This window comes from Lethenteron reissneri, chromosome 6 (genome assembly GCF_015708825.2).
Source record: "Lethenteron reissneri isolate LAM-NWPU_2019-01 chromosome 6, ASM1570882v1, whole genome shotgun sequence".
Taxonomy (NCBI): Eukaryota; Metazoa; Chordata; class Hyperoartia; order Petromyzontiformes; family Petromyzontidae; genus Lethenteron; species Lethenteron reissneri.
The window spans coordinates 8,987,181-9,007,067 of record NC_083784.1 but is presented as its reverse complement, the minus strand read 5'-3'; the positions used below and the strand labels follow the sequence as shown (position 1 = coordinate 9,007,067).

Genomic DNA, 19,887 nt, shown 5'->3' with positions numbered 1-19,887 from the left:
GGCTCCGTCGCCCCCCCCCTCCCCGGCTCCGTCGCCCCCCCCCCCGGCTCCGTCGCCCCCCCCCTCCCCGGCTCCGTCGCCCCCCCCCCCCGGCTCTGTCGCCCCCCCCGGCTCCTTCGGCCCCTGAAGGGAGTCCATTGAGAGATAAGAGGGGAGAGTGATGGGGGGAGGAGGGATGGTCGAGGAGGATGTGGCGGGTGTAGGATAGAGGGGGTGGAGGATGTCTGTTTGTGTGTATGTTGAACTTCTTGGGCACCGTACGTAGTCAACCGTGCTAATCGGAGGTTGCAGAGCAGTAATAAATTAACTGCAATGGAAACACGACACCTCCAACTGTTTCGACTAAGCCGATATAATTCGTGACCAATAACTAAGACTCTGACCAAAGCAACATTTATCAACGGAATTAGTTGACTATAATGGGTAAATGGAATCCTCACGCTTGAGTCAAACTCCATAGGTAGTCGTTGACTAGACTAAGCCTGTGACGAAAAATAAAATAAATCCTAACTACATTAAGAAATGGGTGTGGGGAAACAGATCAGATATCACTTACCACTGACGATAGCCTTGGCCCTCATTCAAATGTAGTTTTTTTTGCCGGATTCATAACCACTGAGCCACCGCACCACCTGCATCAACCTCACATAATGGGCAGTCAAGTTCGACGAGCACAAAGACCTTCGAATAAGCCGACCACATTTCCGCAACAGGATATTCAGATATTCAAAGCGTGTGCATGACGGGGATGTAAAAAAGTTAATGATTGGCATCTTCGTGAATCGTCAGAATGGGGGAAACGAGTATTTTTAACTAGCTATCCGGCCAGGTCAATTGCCGTTTCATGATAAGAGGGGTGGGGCGGTAGGGGTTAGCGGGGGTGGAGGCAGCGTCCAAAGTGTCTAATTATCCAAGCTCGCTTGGCTATAAAAGGCCCCACGTTTCTTGTAACCAACTACAGAACAATCTTCTCCAGCCGCAGCAGCTGCTACCCGAAGAAGCCAGCTTGGAACAAGAACAACGGTCCGTGTCACCGAGTCGATCATCTAGAAGCTCAAAGCAGACATGGGTGCGGGATTCCTTCTGCTGATCCTGGCGGCTCTTTGCCTCTCAGCGAATGGACTGTCGTCGGTACGTACAGACTCCCACATCTTTTTTGGGGGGGCACTCGCTTCAGGCTATATCGCACCACCAACGCTCATGTTTACATCTCTCGGCAAATCCATGCAATGCATGTTTTGGAATAATCTTAGATGTTACGATAGAGAATGAATGAGATGTGGCTATAATGTAAAAGCGTTTTATACATATGTATAAATCGATAACGTGTGGTGATGCTAATGATGCAGCTGTTTCAATTCATTAGGGGTAATATTACAGGACATGTGTGCGTGTTGTGAGTTTAACGCGAATTGTCTCACATCACGTGAACAGCATAATGTATGCGCTCTGCCGGAGATTGCAAATCAATTGTGTAAATCTGTTCACGCTGTTGAAGGATATCTGTGGATGGATTCAAACGTCGAGGCTTTCACGACCAATATTGCGATTCATAATTCGTTTTTGTGCATCGGATAGTGTGAGCATGAGGTCAAGTTCGAGCTATGCACCCTCCCATACCCCCGACACAGCCAAACTCAAAAGAGTTGTCTCGTGGACAAATGTCGCAATTCATTTTGTTGATCACCAAATCGGTAATTTGGGTTCGAAATAAAGCAAGCAAAAATGGGACAATTATGCACGACGTTTCACTGGAGATTGCAACCGGCATATTCAGGTACAGTTGTATAGTCACCGATGAAACGTCGTAAGTAAATTGTCAAATTTTGCTTGCTTATTTTCAATGTGAGCGGTTTTCTGAAAATCAGAGAGCTGATTGGCGCGTTTCTTCACACAACAAAACTCGATTTGTTTGGCTTTTGCTGGGTGATGGAGGGTGCATAATTGACATGATACCCAACGATCCAACCTCCCCCCCCAAAAAAAAAATCGAATTATGAATCGCGATTTCCGGATACATCATCCCATTGCAAAGTCCCACAACACAAGGGTTACATAGCAACAAAATACACATATATAAAAATGATTAATAATTTACAAGCCTTTGTCAATCGCATTGCTGGATGGAAGAGTTATCCACAGAGTGTTGGTCACAGGGCTTTCTTTGGCTTTACTTCACCATGCTGGTCATTGTAGATTGGTTCAAAGATGGTAGGCACAGGATCGTTTAAGATATTTCTCACCGCTGATATTATGCATAGCGGGAATCAAACCGTAATTGATGTGTTTCATCGCAGTGTGGTAACCACTGCCCACGATCGCTTCTTCCTATATAGACATATGTACGTGCAATGAAGAATATCAATTTTGAAAAGATCTCACTTTTACATAAAAAAACCCTCTATATATGGAAAATTATGGTATCATATTTTTGGCATTTAACCTTATCAGCATCCACAAGTCAAGCCTTTTCAGTATGAAAAAATATAGAAAATTACCTCTCTATTGCATAAATACATAAAAACTCAACAAATGCAGTTAACCAAGTACTTTTTCCCAAGATATTATGCATATCAGTAGGCTGTTAAATGTAGGCTATATCACAGAATATGTATTTACTAATACTTATATACCTAACAACTTGTCATACCACACCAGCTTTTTTTACATTTCAGCTTCACCAATGAAATAGTCATCACCACTAAAAAATGTCCCCATTTATACAATGTTAATAACGGCGTGTATGTTTGTATGTTACAGACAACGGTGATTGATTCTACGACTGCTGAACTCTCAACCACCACCGCCAACATAGCCTTCACCACCACAACCTCCTCCTCCACCACCACAACTTCCTCCACCACAACCTCCTCCACCACAACCTCCCCCGGCACAATCACCACCACACCTGCCGCCTCCAACACCACCTCGACCGTCACTCCCACGACCAACTCAACGGCCGCCACATCAATCACCACGGCTCGGCAAACCACCGCCAAGGCACCGGCGATGGCAACGGGAGGACTCTTTTCGGTGCTCCTCCCAGCAGCACTCGTCCTGGTTTCGTCGTGGTAGCAAGGGGACGCATCCAGCCCTGCAGTTGGTTCCAACACCCACCCCATGCCCCATAACAACCCACCCCATGCCCCGTAACAATCCACCCCATGCCCCATAACAACCCACCCCATGCCCCATAACAACCCACCCCATGCCCCGTAACATCCACCCCATGCCCCGTAACATCCACCCCATGTCGCGTAACATCCACCCCATGCCCAATAATATCCAGCTCCTGACTCTTAACATCCACCCCATAACATTCCCTCTGAAACCACCACCGCCAGCAGCAGCAGCACATGGCTACACAAGGCACAGACCCATCATCGTTGAATATTTTTTTCACTCAGGCTTGTAGAGCCGGTTTATGCACGGCTAACTGGACGTAAAAAAATTCCACACCAAGTTGTGATTTAAGATTTAATAGGTTGCAGAAATCAATCTTACATCTAACAAACGTACGACCGGAAAGCATCCCCAAATGTACAAAACCGAAGCGCTGGTCTTCACCAAGCGCACTCATTTTGATGTCTGCAAACAACTCGCAAAAAAAAGATAAATAACTCGGCAGTTAAATACAATGTACATGGCAACTGCGACGTTGTAAATGGACCCTCGGCTTTGTGTCTGGCTTGTATGCGATGTCAAAAGCTACAACTTTGATGCATCCATGTTTTAGTTTTGATCACGCGGAGTTAACGTTTGTGTGTGTGGGGGGGAATCGAACGCCGAATAACATTATCGCAAGTACAAGTCACCAATCCAGCCCTGAACGTGTTATACAACATTACGATACATCTACATAAAGCAGTTCAGTAGCCTCAAAGGAATAATTCTATCTTTATACCAAAAAAAACTAATATATATTATTTGTTGTGGCTTTTTAAAAATGGTGGACACATTTTAAATAATGCATAATCTTTCCATATTTATGTTTCATACTTTTTTTGGAGGGAGGGGGGGAGTGATATTTCAGGAACGGTTTGCTAAATCACCTGTATCCGGATATAAGAGGCGAATTAAAGAAATTGCAATAAAAAACCATACCGCGTGATTCACATTCCAGGGCCACCTTCTCAGTGAACGATCGTGGCCGGCAAATCGCCGACAGCAATGCACGCGTTCCGAAAACAACATCCGTCGATTTTGTTACATGGCGTGTACAGTGAAAACTATGCACTGTTCAATGATCCCGGAGTGATTTCCTTCTTAAATTAAGATATTTGTGTGAATCAATGTTTTTACGCCAATTTTTATAGTTTACAAAAAAATGCAAATAAATGATATTTGCTGTGCCATTATATAATGTACATTGCAACCGGTGTGGGGATAGCCGTAAATTAAGCACTGAAAGCAAGTCCATTATTTTATCGTCGATTTGCGCTATGCACTTTCTCAATAAATTGGTTTGGTTTTATTTTTTACAAAAGCAGTCTTTTCTTCCATGTGTGCGGTGATTTTGAGACGTGGCACAAAGGTGATATTTCACTTCGATTCCTGGCTACGGCGATTAACGTCAGTGACAAGTGATATCTGAACCAGTTCTTCGCTTGACCAACCTTCACTAATCAGCGTGGTGAAGAATACCCAATAATCTTCAAGACCAACATGATGTTGTGTATTGACAAAGGGCTGTAAATTACAAACACAGTATTTATTGTTAAGCTCAGCCTCTGTCAGAATTGTATTATACCAGTTTAACACGTAGACTTTCGTGACCACTATTATCAATAATATACTTTTTTTAGTTAGATCACGTGAATATAAATGTGTCGTTAAACCCGCCACCACCCGATGCAGCCAGATAGTAAGGTTTGTCACGGTGGTGGGCGGGTTTAACGGCATGCTTGTATTTACGCCATTTAAACCCCCCCAAAACCCCTATATTATGCATTATGCCAGCTATACGTTGATATCCTTTTACTTTTCTAGCTGAATTCTCGCTCAGCTTATCCCCTTTATTTTGCAAAATAAATCTCAGCAACTGCAGTTGGGTAGAGAGAAGCATTTGGACAATGTCACTGGCTCTGCTTCTTGTGCTTTGAAAGACAAAGACGCCACAGTGCCTTTGGCGTACGTTTAACAGCTGACTGTACAATTTAGTATTCCCCGAGAAACACGTCGCTATATGGACAGAGAGAGACCTAAGACACAGTGCAGCAATCTGGTTCATGCAGACTTTTCTGTGGAGAAATCTCGCTATCGTAACCTTGTGTTTACAAAGTTGAAAAAAAGTTACAAAAAACTAACATTTGAGATTTTCGGGACCAGACCTGCCGCTTTGTCATGGAACACAAAGCAGATGTGACTTTCCCCCAGGAAACTCACCTCGACGCCACTCTGGAGGTCCAACGCCAGTCTTTTCTAGGCGGCCGGGCCTTCTTCAGCCATGCCGAGGACAATCTCGCCGGCGTGGCAATTGTGCTCAGTTCGCGGTTTGCACCAGAGAATGTTTCTTTCAAAGAAATCGTCAAAGGTCACTTGATTTCTGTCGAATTCGTCCTGAATAAATCCAGCCTCAGGTGCTTTAACGTGTACGTGCCAAGCAAGGCCCCCGAGAGGAAGCTCTTCTTCGGCGCGTTGAGGGACACACTCGCAACAGACGATGTGGATGAGGTGCTCACCGTCGAGGGAGGAGATTTCAAATGCACCCTCGATCCAGCTCTCGACCGCAACACCACCGAACCTCACCCTAAATCCCCACGGCCGCTAGCTGTCCTCGTCCGAGACTGGATCTGCGTGACGTGTGGCGACCACAGCATCCAGCCCAGCGGCAGTACTCTTGGTGCCGCTGCGGCGCTCAAGGCAGGATAAGCTTTGCCAGGTTCGACCGACTGTACGTCAACGCCAGCAGCGTTAACCTGTTTGGGGACTGTAAAACCTATCACCACCTGGTCTCTGTGCTTCTGCGAATTCCCAGAGCAGAGCAGCACAGTGCCTACTGGAGACTCAACGTACAGCTGCTTGATGACACCGACTTCAGAGAAACCTTCAAAGCCTTTTGGGCTCAGTGGCTGCCTGCCAAAGGAGCTTCAGCTCCCACCAGCTATGATGGGACAACACAACGGGGCAGGTCATGGCTCTCTGTCAGCAGTTCATGAGTCAGCATGCCGCCGCCAAGAACGAGGTGACGCACCAACTGCAGAACGAGCTGCTGGCACTAGAGGCAGAACTGAGCTCATCCCACGGCACACAGCAGGGTGAGACGCTAATGGAGAATCAGCGATTTTTCAGGTCCATCACAGACAAGCAGGCACATCGTGCTTTTGTGTGCAAAAAGTTGCAGCATTTGTCGCAGAAGGACTCTCCCTCTACGTTTTTCTTCCGCTTAAACAAAGCACTGACCAACACCACAACCCCAGATGGACAAACAGCAACATCTGAGAGCGAGATCACCAAGATTGCCAGGCATTTCTACTCACAACTTTTCGCCGCCGAAACCATACACGACGAGGCTGTCCAGGAGCTACTGGATGGGGGCCCTACCTTAGGATCGTCTGGACAGCCCCATCACCCTGCAGGAGCTCCACACCGCTGTGAGAGGGCTCGCAGCTGGTAAAGCCCCAGGGATTGACGGCCTGCCCGTTGAGTTTTATGCAGCCTTCTAGGATGAGCTTGGCCCTCCACTACTACAATTGTTGACACAGAGCCTGCAGAAGGGTGAACTCCCACAGAGCTGCAGAAAAGCGGTGGTCTCCTTGCTACACAAGAAGGAAGACCTGCGCCTCGTCGAGAATTGGTGACCCGTGTCCCTCTTGTGCGCTGACTACAAAATCTTCTCCAAGGTGCTGGCAAACCGTCTCAAGACAGTGCTGGGTCAGCTGATCCTGCCGGAACAGTCGTATTGCATCCCAGGACGGTGCACATACGACAACATCGGCACGGTCAGATACGTAATCTCCCTTGCAGAAGCGCACAACATGGGCTTAGGCCTCCTCTTCTTGGATCATGGAGAAGGCCTTTGACAGGGTGAGCCACGAGTACTTGGACAAACTCCTAATGTCGCTCGGCTTCGGCAAGGCCTTCATCTCGCACGTGAGGCTCCTGTACCTGGGCACATCCAGCCTCTTGAAGATAAACCAGCGGCTCGGCGCTCCTTTCCTTGTGACGAGGGGGTTCAAGCAGGAATGCCCCCTCACGGGGCTGCTGTACACCCTGTCCAATGAGCCACTGCTTCGCCACCTGAGACGAAATCTGTCTGGCCTCAAAGTCCTGCGACCTGAGAACGCGGTCGTCAAGCTCTCGGCTTATGCAGACTATAAATGAATCGTGCTCAATGACGCGCATGATGTCTCCACGCTCTGCCAGGCGGGTGCAGTGTACGAGAGGGCCTCCTTCGCTAGGGTGAACTGGGCCAAGTAGGAGGCCCTGTGTTTGGGGTCGCGAGGTGGTGTTCGCTCTGTGCTCCTCCCAGGAGGAGTCAGTTGGCGGGACGACGGAGTCAAGTACCTGTGGGTTTACCTGGGAAACCATATGTCGCTCTAAACAACTGGACCGAGCTGGCCGACACAATCGAGGCTCAATTACTGACATAGGCATGCCATGCTCTGCAGATGTCATTCAGGGGCCGAGTGCTCGTTGCTAACACCCTGGCAGAATCCGTGCTGTGGCACAATACCAAGGCCCTCCAGCCTTCTGCTTGGCTACTCACCAGAGTCAACCGCTCACACGCACACTTTGTCTGGTATGGAAAACACTGGCTCAGGCAGGGCGTTCTCTGCCTGCCGGTGGGCGAGGGTGGCCAGGGTCTGGTGGACGTCGCCGCCAGGGTCATGAAATTCAGGCTCATGGCAGTCAGGCGGCAGCTGTACGACCGGAAGGAGCTACCCTGGAAGTCGCCGGCCCTCGTCCTGCTGAGGAATGCAGGGGGGTGCCTGGGGTACGGAAAAAAGCCCTTCCTGATGGACCTGAGCCTGCTCGACTACACGAGGCTGCCAGGTTATCACCGGAGCCTCTTGGATGCGTGGCGGAGCTTTGAGTGGAGCAGAACGCGCGTGCCCTACGACCTCGCGCAGTTCCTGAACGAGCCCTTGTTCTACAACAGCCTCTTCCAGGGGATCAAAGGATAGAGGACCCTGGCCCTATGCCTCACATCAGCAGGGCTGCAGACAGTCTTCTACCTCATGCAGGCCCACCAGCCCAAGTGGAAGACCGCAGCTGAGATCGCCAGCACAGCGGGACTCCGCTACATGCTCGCTGGGGAAAAGCTGCTGTGGGATGTGCTTCGCACCATTAAGGAGATGTGCCTGAAGCTGGAGGCACCGGGGGATGGTGGCGGCCCTCCCCTCCCCTCTTCCTTCCCGAAGTTATGCTTCTCCTGCGCGCAGCCCCCTGGCCACAGCGAATCCGGCAAGCTACTGAAGCTCTGAGGCTGCAGGAACGTGCCCCTGAACCCCCCCCCCCCGAACACAGCACTCTACACGTGCTGTGTCAAGGCGCTGCATTCCCCGGACCTGGCCGACCGACCGGACACAAAATGGAGAGACCATTTCTCTCCCCCCCCCCTCAGTACAAGTCTCCCGTAGCCAAACGCTGTGGTGACCTTCAATGGAGATTGGCACACTACACGTTGCCATCGGTTGTGTGGCTCAGCCAAATCTCGCTAGGGTTAACAGACGTGTGCATTTCTTGCGGTGCCAGGGAGGATCTGCCCCACCAGTACTTACGCTGCCAGCTGCTCAAACTAATGTTTCGCCTTTTGGGGGACATCTTCAGGAAACTGGGGGTGCCCTTCTACAACAGCAGCTTCGTATATGGGGTGCCTTACCTGGCTAACAAGCGCCATGACCTCGCCAATTTCACCTGTGCTCAGGCGAAGATAGCGGTGCACAGAACGAGGAAAAAGATGCTGGAAGGTGACACTGACGGCTGCTCTGTGCTTCCAGTGTTCAGGGGCCTGCTTAAGGCGCGGCTCCGGCTGGAGCACGCATAACACACGTCGGTGATGTGCACGTCTTCTTCGAACGGTGGGGAGCCGGAAAAGCCCCTCTCTGTACCAGCGTGGACTGCACCCTCGTGTTCATCTTCTGACGCCCACGCTCGTCGCCGTGGCGTGCGTGACGACAACCACCACGTGACTTTTCTTTCATGTTGTGCGCGGTGCATTTAGCGCCACAGTATGTGGATTTATAGCGGTTGTTAATTTGTTTGCTAGTGACTGTGTATTTCATATCGGAATCGCCTCCAGTGCTGTTGCTGCTGGCGGCAATTAAAGTTGTTTAAAATTCAAAAACTCTGTAGGGCCAAACACGATGCCATCCAGTTGGGTCGTGGAGCAAAGGATCCTCAGACTCAACACCGAGGGACTCTCCTGTGCGACGTGCGAGCATCTCGTGAACGTGATTAAATACGTGTAACTTTGGCGTCCTCGTGCTTTCAAGAAACCCATGTCTCCGGTGTGAAACAGGCCAGCCGCTACTCTATCCATATATACAACTAGCGACTAGCTATACTACCACCAAAAATATATCCTGGTCACATACGCGCGCGTGTGTGCGTGTGTGAAGTGCGCTCCTCCTGCAGGTGAGGCTGCCTTGGATGCGTCATGTGGCTCGCATGCCAAGCCACCGCATACCCAAGCAGCTTCTGCTTGGTATAATAGAGGGTTGGGGGGGTTAAACTAATGCAGCACGGGCTGGAGGTGAGATTGGTTGTCTTGGTACGGAACAATGTGAAGCTGATTGGACTTGGAGATGACCGGTGCCAGCTGTGTCACGATCGGAGGATCGTGATGGACGCTACTGGGCAATTGGAGGCAGTCGCCCTCCAGCAACATCGGAGGGCGGAGGAGAGATTCTCACAACAACGAGCAGAGCATTTGGCGTCTAAAACGCAGCAAGTTGGCACATTGGGAAGCACATGTGTTGTATCTGCCTGTCATCTCAGCTGGTCAATCCCCTTTGATTCTTCACGTGGCATAAAGGTGGACCTAGCCTGGCACAAGCGCCGTGATGGCGGTACAGACACTTAGTGTTGAACAGCAACTGTTGCGTTTGTTGGTTGTGGGGTTATCAAAGTCAAGTTCATTTTATTTCAAGTTCATTTATTAGGTATAGCCCTGTGAGCCATGCGGCTCTTAAGTCGGGTGCAACCGCAACAAACAAAATATGAACAGAACATCTTAAAGTGATGACTCATAACAGAAACATCCCGGAATAAACCAGCAAATATAAAACAACGTATTAAAACGCTGTGTGCAAAAATCCCAATGTGGTGAAAGTCAACAATAACAACCATAAGACAATTTAGATTAACCACATGTTTTCGAATCACAAAAAAGCTATAAAAACAATGTAACAAGAGTAATCATAGGAACTGTGATTCAAAATTGATCAATAAACAATATACATAGCATGGACCAAACTTGTAGCCATAGCTGGCAGCATGACACTACCAGTGTATGATGTGTGAGTGAGTCAGTGGTAGTGTGAGTGAGTGTATGATGTGCGAGTCAGCGTATGATGTGTGAGTGATTGTATGATGAGTGAGTCAGTGTATGATGTGTGAGTGAGTCAGTATATGATGTGAGTGAGTGTATGATGAATAAGTCAGTGTATGATGTGTGAGTGAGTCAGTGGTAGTGTGAGTGAGTGTAAGATGTGTGAGTCAGTGTATGATGTGTGAGAAAGTCAGTGTATGATGTGTGAGTCAGTGGTAGTGTGAGTGAGTGTATGATGTGTGAGTCAGTGTATGATGTGTGAGTCAGCGTATGATGAGTGAGTCAGTGTATGATGTGTAAGTCAGTGGTAGTGTGAGGCATTGTATGATGTGTGAGTCAGCGTATGATGAGTGAGTCAGTGTATGATGTGTGAGTGAGTCAGCATATGATGTGAGTGTATGATGAATAAGTCAGTGTATGATGTGTGAGTGAGTCAGTGGTAGTGTGAGTGAGTGTAAGATGTGTGAGTCAGTGTATGATGTGTGAGAAAGTCAGTGTATGATGTGTGAGTCAGTGGTAGTGTGAGTGAGTGTATGATGTGTGAGTCAGTGTATGATGTGTGAGTCAGCGTATGATGAGTGAGTCAGTGTATGATGTGTAAGTCAGTGGTAGTGTGAGGCATTGTATGATGTGTGAGTCAGCGTATGATGAGTGAGTCAGTGTATGATGTGTGAGTGAGTCAGCATATGATGTGAGTGTATGATGAATAAGTCAGTGTATGATGTGTGAGTGAGTCAGTGGTAGTGTGAGTGAGTGTAAGATGTGTGAGTCAGTGTATGATGTGTGAGAAAGTCAGTGTATGATGTGTGAGTCAGTGGTAGTGTGAGTGAGTGTATGATGTGTGAGTCAGTGTATGATGTGTGAGTCAGCGTATGATGAGTGAGTCAGTGTATGATGTGTAAGTCAGTGGTAGTGTGAGGCATTGTATGATGTGTGAGTCAGCGTATGATGAGTGAGTCAGTGTATGATGTGTGAGTGAGTCAGCATATGATGTGAGTGTATGATGAATAAGTCAGTGTATGATGTGTGAGTGAGTCAGTGGTAGTGTGAGTGAGTGTAAGATGTGTGAGTCAGTGTATGATGTGTGAGAAAGTCAGTGTATGATGTGTGAGTCAGTGGTAGTGTGAGTGAGTGTATGATGTGTGAGTCAGTGTATGATGTGTGAGTCAGCGTATGATGAGTGAGTCAGTGTATGATGTGTAAGTCAGTGGTAGTGTGAGGCATTGTATGATGTGTGAGTCAGCGTATGATGAGTGAGTCAGTGTATGATATGTGAGTGAGTTCAGTGTCGGCACCCTCTGCACGCGCCTCTTGCCCAACACAAGCGGCCCCGCCAGCCGCTTGGAGCGCGCGCCTCAGGCGGCCATCTTTTTTTCCCATCACGAACCCCCCCCCCCCCGGCTCCGTCGCCCCCCACCCCCGGCTCCGTCGGCCCCCGAAGGGAGTCCATTGAGAGATAAGAGGGGAAAGTGATGGGGGGGAGGGATGGTCGAGGATGTGGCGGGTGGAGGATGTCTGTGTGTGTGTATGTTGAACTTCTTGGGCACCGTACGTAGTCAACCGTGCTAATCTGAGGTTGCAGAGTAGTTTGTGTTTGCTCATCACACGAGGCAATTAAGTTGTAGCTTATAAAAAGAGTAATAAATTAACTGTAATGGAAACACTACACCAAATTTTTCGACTAAGCCGATATAATTCGTGGCCAAATACTAAGACTGACCAAACCAACATTTATCAACGGCCTTAGTTGACTATATAATGGATAAATGAAATCCTCACACTTGAGTCAAACTCCATAGGTAGTCGTTGACTAGACTAAGCCTGTGACGAAAAATAAAATAAATCCTGACTACATTAAGAAATGGGTGTGGGGAAACAGATCAGATATCACTTACCACTGACGACAGCCTTGGCCCTCATTCAAATGTAGTTTTTTGCCGGATTCATAACCACTGCTCCACCGCTCCAACTGCATCAACCTCACATAATGGGCAGTCACGTTCGACGAGCACAAAGACCTTCGAATAAGCCGACCACATTTCCGCAACAGGGTATTTAGATATTCAAAGCGTGTGCGTGACGGGGATGTAAAAAAGTGAATGATTGGCATCTTCGTGATTCGTCAGAATGGGGGTTACGAGTATTTTTAACAAAGCTACCCTGCCAGGTCAACTGCCGTTTCATGATAAAGGGGGTGGGGCGGTGGGGGTTAGCGGGGGTGGAGGCAGCGTCCAAGGTGTCGAATTAACCATGCTCTCTTGGCTATAAAAGGCCCCACGCTTCTTGTAACCAACTACAGAACAATCTTCTCCAGCCGCAGCAGCTGCAACCCGAAGAAGCCAGCTTGGAACAAGAACAACGGTCTGTGTCACCGAGTCGATCATCTACAAGCTCAAAGCAGACATGGGTGCGGGATTCCTTCTGCTGATCCTGGCGGCTCTTTGCCTCTCAGCGAATGTACTGGCGGTACGTACAGACTCCCACATCTTTTTTGGGGGGGGCACTCGCTTCAGGCTATATCGCACCACCAACGCTCATGTTTACATCTCTCGGCAATTCCATGCAATGCATGTTTTGGAAAAATCTTAGATGTTACGATGGAGAATGAATGAGCTGTGGCTATAATGTAAAAGCGTTTTATACATATGTATAAATCGATAACGTGTGGTGATGCTAATGATGCAGTTGTTTCAATTCATTAGGGGTAATATTACAGGACATGTGTGCGTGTTGTGAGTTTAACGCGAATTGTCTCACATCACGTGAACAGCATAATGTATGCGCTCTGCCGGAGATTGCAAATCAATTGTGTAAATCTGTTGAAGGATATCTGTGGATGGATTCAAACGTCGAGGCTTTCACGACCAATATTGTGATTCATTATTCGTTTTTGTGCATCGGATAGTGTGAGCATGAGGTCAAGTTCGAGCTATGCACCCTCCCACACCCCCGACACAGCCAAACCCAATAGAGTTGTCTCCTGGACAAATGAGGCAATTCATTTTGTTGATCACCAAATCGGTAATTTGGGGTCGAAATAAAGCAAGCAAAAATGGGACAATTATGCACGACGTTTCACCGGAGATTGCAACCGGCATATTCAGGTACGGTTGTGCAGTCACCGATGAAACGTCGTAAGTAAATTGTCAAATTTTGCTTGCTTATTTTCAATGTGAGCGGTTTTCTGAAAATCAGAGAGCTGATTGGCGCGTTTGTTCACACAACAAAACTCGATTTGTTTGGCTTTTGCTGGGTGATGGAGGGTGCATAATTGACATGATACCCAACGATCCACCCCCCCCCCCCCCAAAAAAAATCTACTTATGAATCGCGATTTTCGGATACATCATCTCATTGCCAAGTCCCACAACACAAGGGTTTTATAGCAACAATATACACATATATAATAATGATTCATAATTTACAAGCCTTTGTCAATCGCATTGCTGGATGGAAGAATTATCCACAGAGTGTTGGTCACAGGGCTTTCTTTGGCTTTACTTCACCATGCTGGTCATTGTAGATTGGTTCAAAGATGGTAGGCACAGGACCGGTTAAGATATTACTCACCGCTGATATTATGCGTAGCGGGAATCAAACCGTAATTGATGTGTTTCATTGCAGTGTGGTAACCACTGCCCACGATCGCTTCACTCCGATATAGACATATGTACGTGCAATGAAGTATATCAATTTTGAAAAGATCTCACTTTTACGTAAAAAACCCTCTTTATATGGAAAATTATGGTATCATGTTTTTGGCACTTAACCTTATCAGCATCCACAAGTCAAGCCTTTTCAGTATGAAAAAATATAGAATTTTTTTTTACTGCTATATTGCATAAATACATAAAAACTCAACAAATCCAGTTAACCAAGTACTTTTTTTTCCAAGAGATTATGCATACCAGTAGGCCGTCGCGTGGTTAAATGTAGGCTCTATCACAGAATATGTATTTAGGAACCCCTATATACCTAACAACTTGTCATGCAACACCAGCTTTTTTTTACATTTTATCTTCACCAATGAAACTGTAATCACCACAAAAAAATGTCCCAATTTAAACAATGTTAATAACGGCGTGTATTTTTTTATATTACAGCAGTCAACGGTGAGTGATTCTACGACTGCTGTACTCTCAACCACCACCGCCAACACAGCCTTCACCACCACAACCTCCTCCTCCACCACATCCTCCTCCACCACAACCTCCCCCAGCACAATCACCACCACCACCACACCTGCCGCCTCCAACACCACCTCGACCAACTCAACGGCCTCCACCTCAATCACCACGGCTCGGCAAACCACCGCCAAGGCACCGGCGATGGCAACGGGCGGACTCTTTGCGGTGCTCCTCCCAGCAGCGCTCGTCCTGGTGGCGTCGTGGTAGCAAGGGGACGCATCCAGCCCTGCAGTTGGTGCCAACAACCACCCCATGCCCCGTAACAACCCACCCCATGCCCCATAACATCCACTCCATGCCCCGTAACATCCACCCCATGCCCCGTAACATCCACCCCATGCCTAATAATATTCACCTGCTGACTCATAACATCCACCCCGTAACATTCCATCCGAAACCACCACCGCCAGCAGCAGCAACACATGGTTACACAGGGCACAAAGACCCATCATCGTTGAATACTTTTTGCACCCAGGCAAACTGGACGTAAAAAAAATTCCACACCAAGTTGTGATTTAAGTTTTAATAGGTTGCAGAAATCAAACTTTAGAGGCGCGTTTCTTACATCTAACAAACGTATGGCCTGAAAACATCCCCAAATGTACAAAACCGAAGCGCTGGTCTTTACCAAGCGCACTTTTTTTGATGTCTACAAACAACTCGCAAAAAAAAGCAAAATAACTTGGCAATTAAATCCAATGTACAGGTAAATGGCAACTGCGACGTTGTACATGGGCCCTCGGCTTTGTGTCTGGCTTGTATGCGATGTCAAAAGCTAAAACTTTGATGCATCCATGTTTTAGTTTTTTTATTGATCACACGGAGTTAACATTTGTGTGTGTGGGGGGGGGGGGAAGTAACGCCGAATAACATCATCGCATTTACAAGTCGCCAATCCAGCTCTGAACGTGTTATAACAACATTGCGATACATCTACATGAAGAGATTCAGTATCCTCAAATTAATTATTCTATCTTTAAACAAAAAAAACTGGTATATTTATCATTTGCTGTGGTTTTTAAATATTGTGGACACATTTTAAACACATGCATAATCTTTCCATATACGTGTTTCATACTTTTTTTGAGGGGGGGAAGTGATATTTCAGGAACGGCTTGCCAAATCACCTGTATCCGGATATGAGAAGCAAATTAAAGAAATTGCAATTAAAAACCATACCGATTGATTCACATTCCAGGGCCACCTTCTCAGTAAATGATCTTGGCCGGCAAATCGCCGACAGCAAGGCAGCCGTGCACGCGTTCCGAAAACAACATCCGTCGATTTTGTTACATGGCGTGTACATTGAAAACTATGCACCGTGCGATGATCCCGGAGTGATTTCCTTCTTAAATTAAGCTATTTGTGTGAATCAATGTTTTTACGTCGATTTTTATAGTTAATAAAAAATGCAAATTAATTATATGTGCTGTGCCATTATATAATGTACATTGCAATCTGGGTGTGGGGAGAGCCGTAAATTAAGCACTGAAGACAAGTCCATTATTTTATCGTTGATTTGCGCTATGCACTTTCTCAATAAATTGCTTTGGTTTTATTTTTTACAAAAGCAGTCTTTGCTTCCATGTGTGCGGTGATTTTGAGAGGTGGCACAACGGTGATATTTCACTTCGACTCCTGGCTACGGCGATTAACGTCAGTGTTAACTAAACCAGTTCTTTGCTTGACAAACCTGCGCTGATTAGCGTGGTGAAGTACACCCAAGAACCTTCAAGACCAACATGATGTTGTGTATTGACAAAGGGTTGTAAATTACAAACACAGTATTTATTGTGAAGCTCAGCCTCTGTCTGAATTGTATTATACCAGTTTAACACGTAGACTTTCGCGACCACTATTATTAATAATAGACGTTTCTTAGGGTTAGATCACGTGAATATGAATGTGTCGTTAAACCCGCCACCACCCGATGCAGCCGGATAGTAACGTTTGTCACGGTGGTGGGTGGGTTTAACGGCATATTTATATTTTCGCCATTTACCCCCCCCCCCAAACCCCTCATATTATACATTATGCCAGCTAAACGTTGATATCCTTTAACTTTTCAGGCTGAATTCTCACTCAACTTATCCCCTTTATTTTGCAAATAAATCTCAGCAACCGCAGTTGGGTAGAGAGAAGCATTTGGACAATGTCACTGGCTCTGCTTTGTGTGCCTTTGGCGTACGTTTAACAGCTGACTGTACACTTGAGTATTCCCCGAGAAACACGTCGCGATATGGACACAGAGAGACCGAAGACACATAGTGCAGCAATCTGGTTCATTCGGACTTTTCTGTGGAGAAATCTAACTATCGTAACCTCTTCTTGGTTGATAATTGTTTTTTTACCCTTCTATCTGGCAACAAAACTGACACCTTTTTACAAGGAGTCATGTTTGCATAGACCGCAATACCTGCAGTCATAATACAAACAAAAGACATAATTCTGATAATGTGCACTGTCCTTGAAGTTGATTGGTCCACACCCGAGACAGCTTTCCTTAGAGCCTAGTCTCACATGGGATGGACCAGATAACGCCAAAATATTAATAAATGGAAGGAATGTTAGTATGTAGCTGCAGTCACTAAACCACCACGTAAACAACTAAAATATAAATTACATAGTATCATCAGTATATTAAATATACTCTCCAATAAGCTGAGCTACTAACAGTAAGTAATACATTACAATTCTGTGTCGCAAAAATATAATATGCTTCCAGCTAAACTTTATTCTCTTACATCACACGGGTCTACACCGTACGATATACTGCCATAGACAAACCCAACATTAAATTACATACTGTATTACTATACACCACCTTATACAGTGTAATATTACACTATGTATTATTCTACCCACCCTACTGTATATCACACTGCTGTATATTCACCTATACAATTACGATACTATATATTACGTTGTACATTGTATTAAACATTACAATTTTATACTACACTATGGGGACCTCATTTGCCAGTAAAAATATGATAATTGGTTCTTTACCCTTCTATCTGGCAACAAAACTGACACCTTTTTACAAGGAGTCATGTTTGCATAGACCGCAATACCTGCAGTCATAAATACAAACAAAATACATAACTCTGATAATGTGCACTGTCCTTGAAGTTGATTGGTCCACACCCGAGACAGCTTTCCTTCGAGCCTAGTCTCACATGGGTTGGACCAGAAGACGCCAAAAGGCGCACAACTCAAAGACAATGCACCATCAGAGTATGAGAGCTCGGGGCAAACATCTACACTATGGGGACCTCATTTGCCAGTAAAAATATGATAATTGGTTCTTTACCCTTCTATCTGGCAACAAAACTGACACCTTTTTACAAGGAGTCATGTTTGCATAGACCGCAATACCTGCAGTCATAAATACAAACAAAAGAAGGAAAGCTGTCTCGGGTGTGGACCAATCAACTTCAAGGACAGTGCACATTATCAGAGTTATGTCTTTTGTTTGTATTTATGACTGCAGGTATTGCGGTCTATGCAAACATGACTCCTTGTAAAAAGGTGTCAGTTTTGTTGCCAGATAGAAGGGTAAAGAACCAATTATCATATTTTTACTGGCAATTGAGGTCCCCATAGTGTAGATGTTTGCCCCGAGCTCTCATACTCTGATGGTGCATTGTCTTTGAGTTGTGCGCCTTTTGGCGTCTTCTGGTCCAACCCATGTGAGACTAGGCTCGAAGGAAAGCTGTCTCGGGTGTGGACCAATCAACTTCAAGGACAGTGCACATTATCAGAGTTATGTCTTTTGTTTGTATTTATGACTGCAGGTATTGCGGTCTATGCAAACATGACTCCTTGTAAAAAGGTGTCAGTTTTGTTGCCAGATAGAAGGGTAAAGAACCAATTATCATATTTTTACTGGCAAATGAGGTCCCCATAGTTTAGATGTTTGCCCCGAGCTCTCATACTCTGATGGTGCATTGTCTTTGAGTTGTGCGCCTTTTGGCGTCTTCTGGTCCAACCCATGTGAGACTAGGCTCGAAGGAAAGCTGTCTCGGGTGTGGACCAATCAACTTCAAGGACAGTGCACATTATCAGAGTTATGTCTTTTGTTTGTATTTATGACTGCAGGTATTGCGGTCTATGCAAACATGACTCCTTGTAAAAAGTTGTCAGTTTTGTTGCCAGATAGAAGGGTAAAGAACCAATTATCAATTTTATACTATTTATTATTATACAATCCGCTATACACTATACCATTGACCGTCGCGTGAAAGATACTAAGAGGAAGCAACGAAATATGTCAATGGGAGAGTGGTGGTAGGAGACTTGCAGCGGAGCAAAGAATTCATTCCCTGCGGAGAATACAAGATATATAGTCAATGCCAGTGAGTGGACTGCGGTCTGAAAGTCACCGTAAACGTGAACACAATCAGTTGAGATCCGAAATGGTTTATTAAGTCCTTCCAATAATTGCTGAGCCAAAATCCATCTTATCAGTTGAAATTGTCTCTGTGTTTGTATATGTGGATCGCCTCATGAACGAATCTCTCATGGTAGCCAGATGGCTTGCAGATAACCTCTGTCTTGGAGAAGTCAATATCATGTGAGCCCACTGAATTGTAACAGTGATCTGCCACGGCTGAGGTGTTTGTCCTACCGTGTTTCAAGTCTGCTTTATGTTCACAGATACGGTCCGAGACATGTCGTTTGGTTTCTCCAATGTAACTGCTACCACAACGGCAACTTAGTTTGTAGACGCCAGGGTACTGTATGTCTGGAACCACATCTTTTACAAACTGGGACCAGATCACGGATTTTATGTACTGTTTTGAATCGGACCTGGATCTTGTATTTTATCAGGATTTTGGAGATCCTTTTTGTGACCCCAGCAATGTGTAATGCGAGCGTAAATGGGTTGTTGCTGGGCTCGGGTCCTATTACACGGCCCGGGGTATTGGGGGGCAGAGCCTGGTCTGCGGGGCATGTGGGAGGGGCCATCGTTCACCTTGGCTCCCAATGGGAGGCGAGGTGAATGGGGGCGGAGCCAGCGGGGTAGTATGGGAAGGCCGGATCTGAGGATCCGGAAGGGGAGGAGTCAGTGTCACGTGGGAGGAATGTATATAAGTGGGAGACCGGAAGAGATCGGGGGAGTCGGGGAAGTTAAGAGGCTAAGCCACGTTGGGTGGTGAGGAAAATTCCGCGCCATTGGCCACGTAGCCGAAGGACCTCAGC

The 19,887-nt window shown here is 46.5% G+C and overlaps 2 long non-coding RNA genes across 2 annotated transcripts; both read left to right on the top strand.

Annotated features, from left to right (window-relative positions):
* The first annotated feature begins 969 nt into the window (after positions 1-969).
* LOC133355208 (uncharacterized) lies at positions 970-4,474 on the top strand. Its single transcript, XR_009756672.1, has 2 exons — positions 970-1,131; positions 2,761-4,474. It is a non-coding gene; the product is annotated as an uncharacterized LOC133355208 (long non-coding RNA).
* Positions 4,475-12,804: 8,330 nt separating this feature from the next.
* On the top strand, positions 12,805-16,102 carry LOC133355202 (uncharacterized). The gene is made up of 2 exons (XR_009756671.1): positions 12,805-12,961; positions 14,599-16,102. It is a non-coding gene; the product is annotated as an uncharacterized LOC133355202 (long non-coding RNA).
* Positions 16,103-19,887: the final 3,785 nt, after the last annotated feature.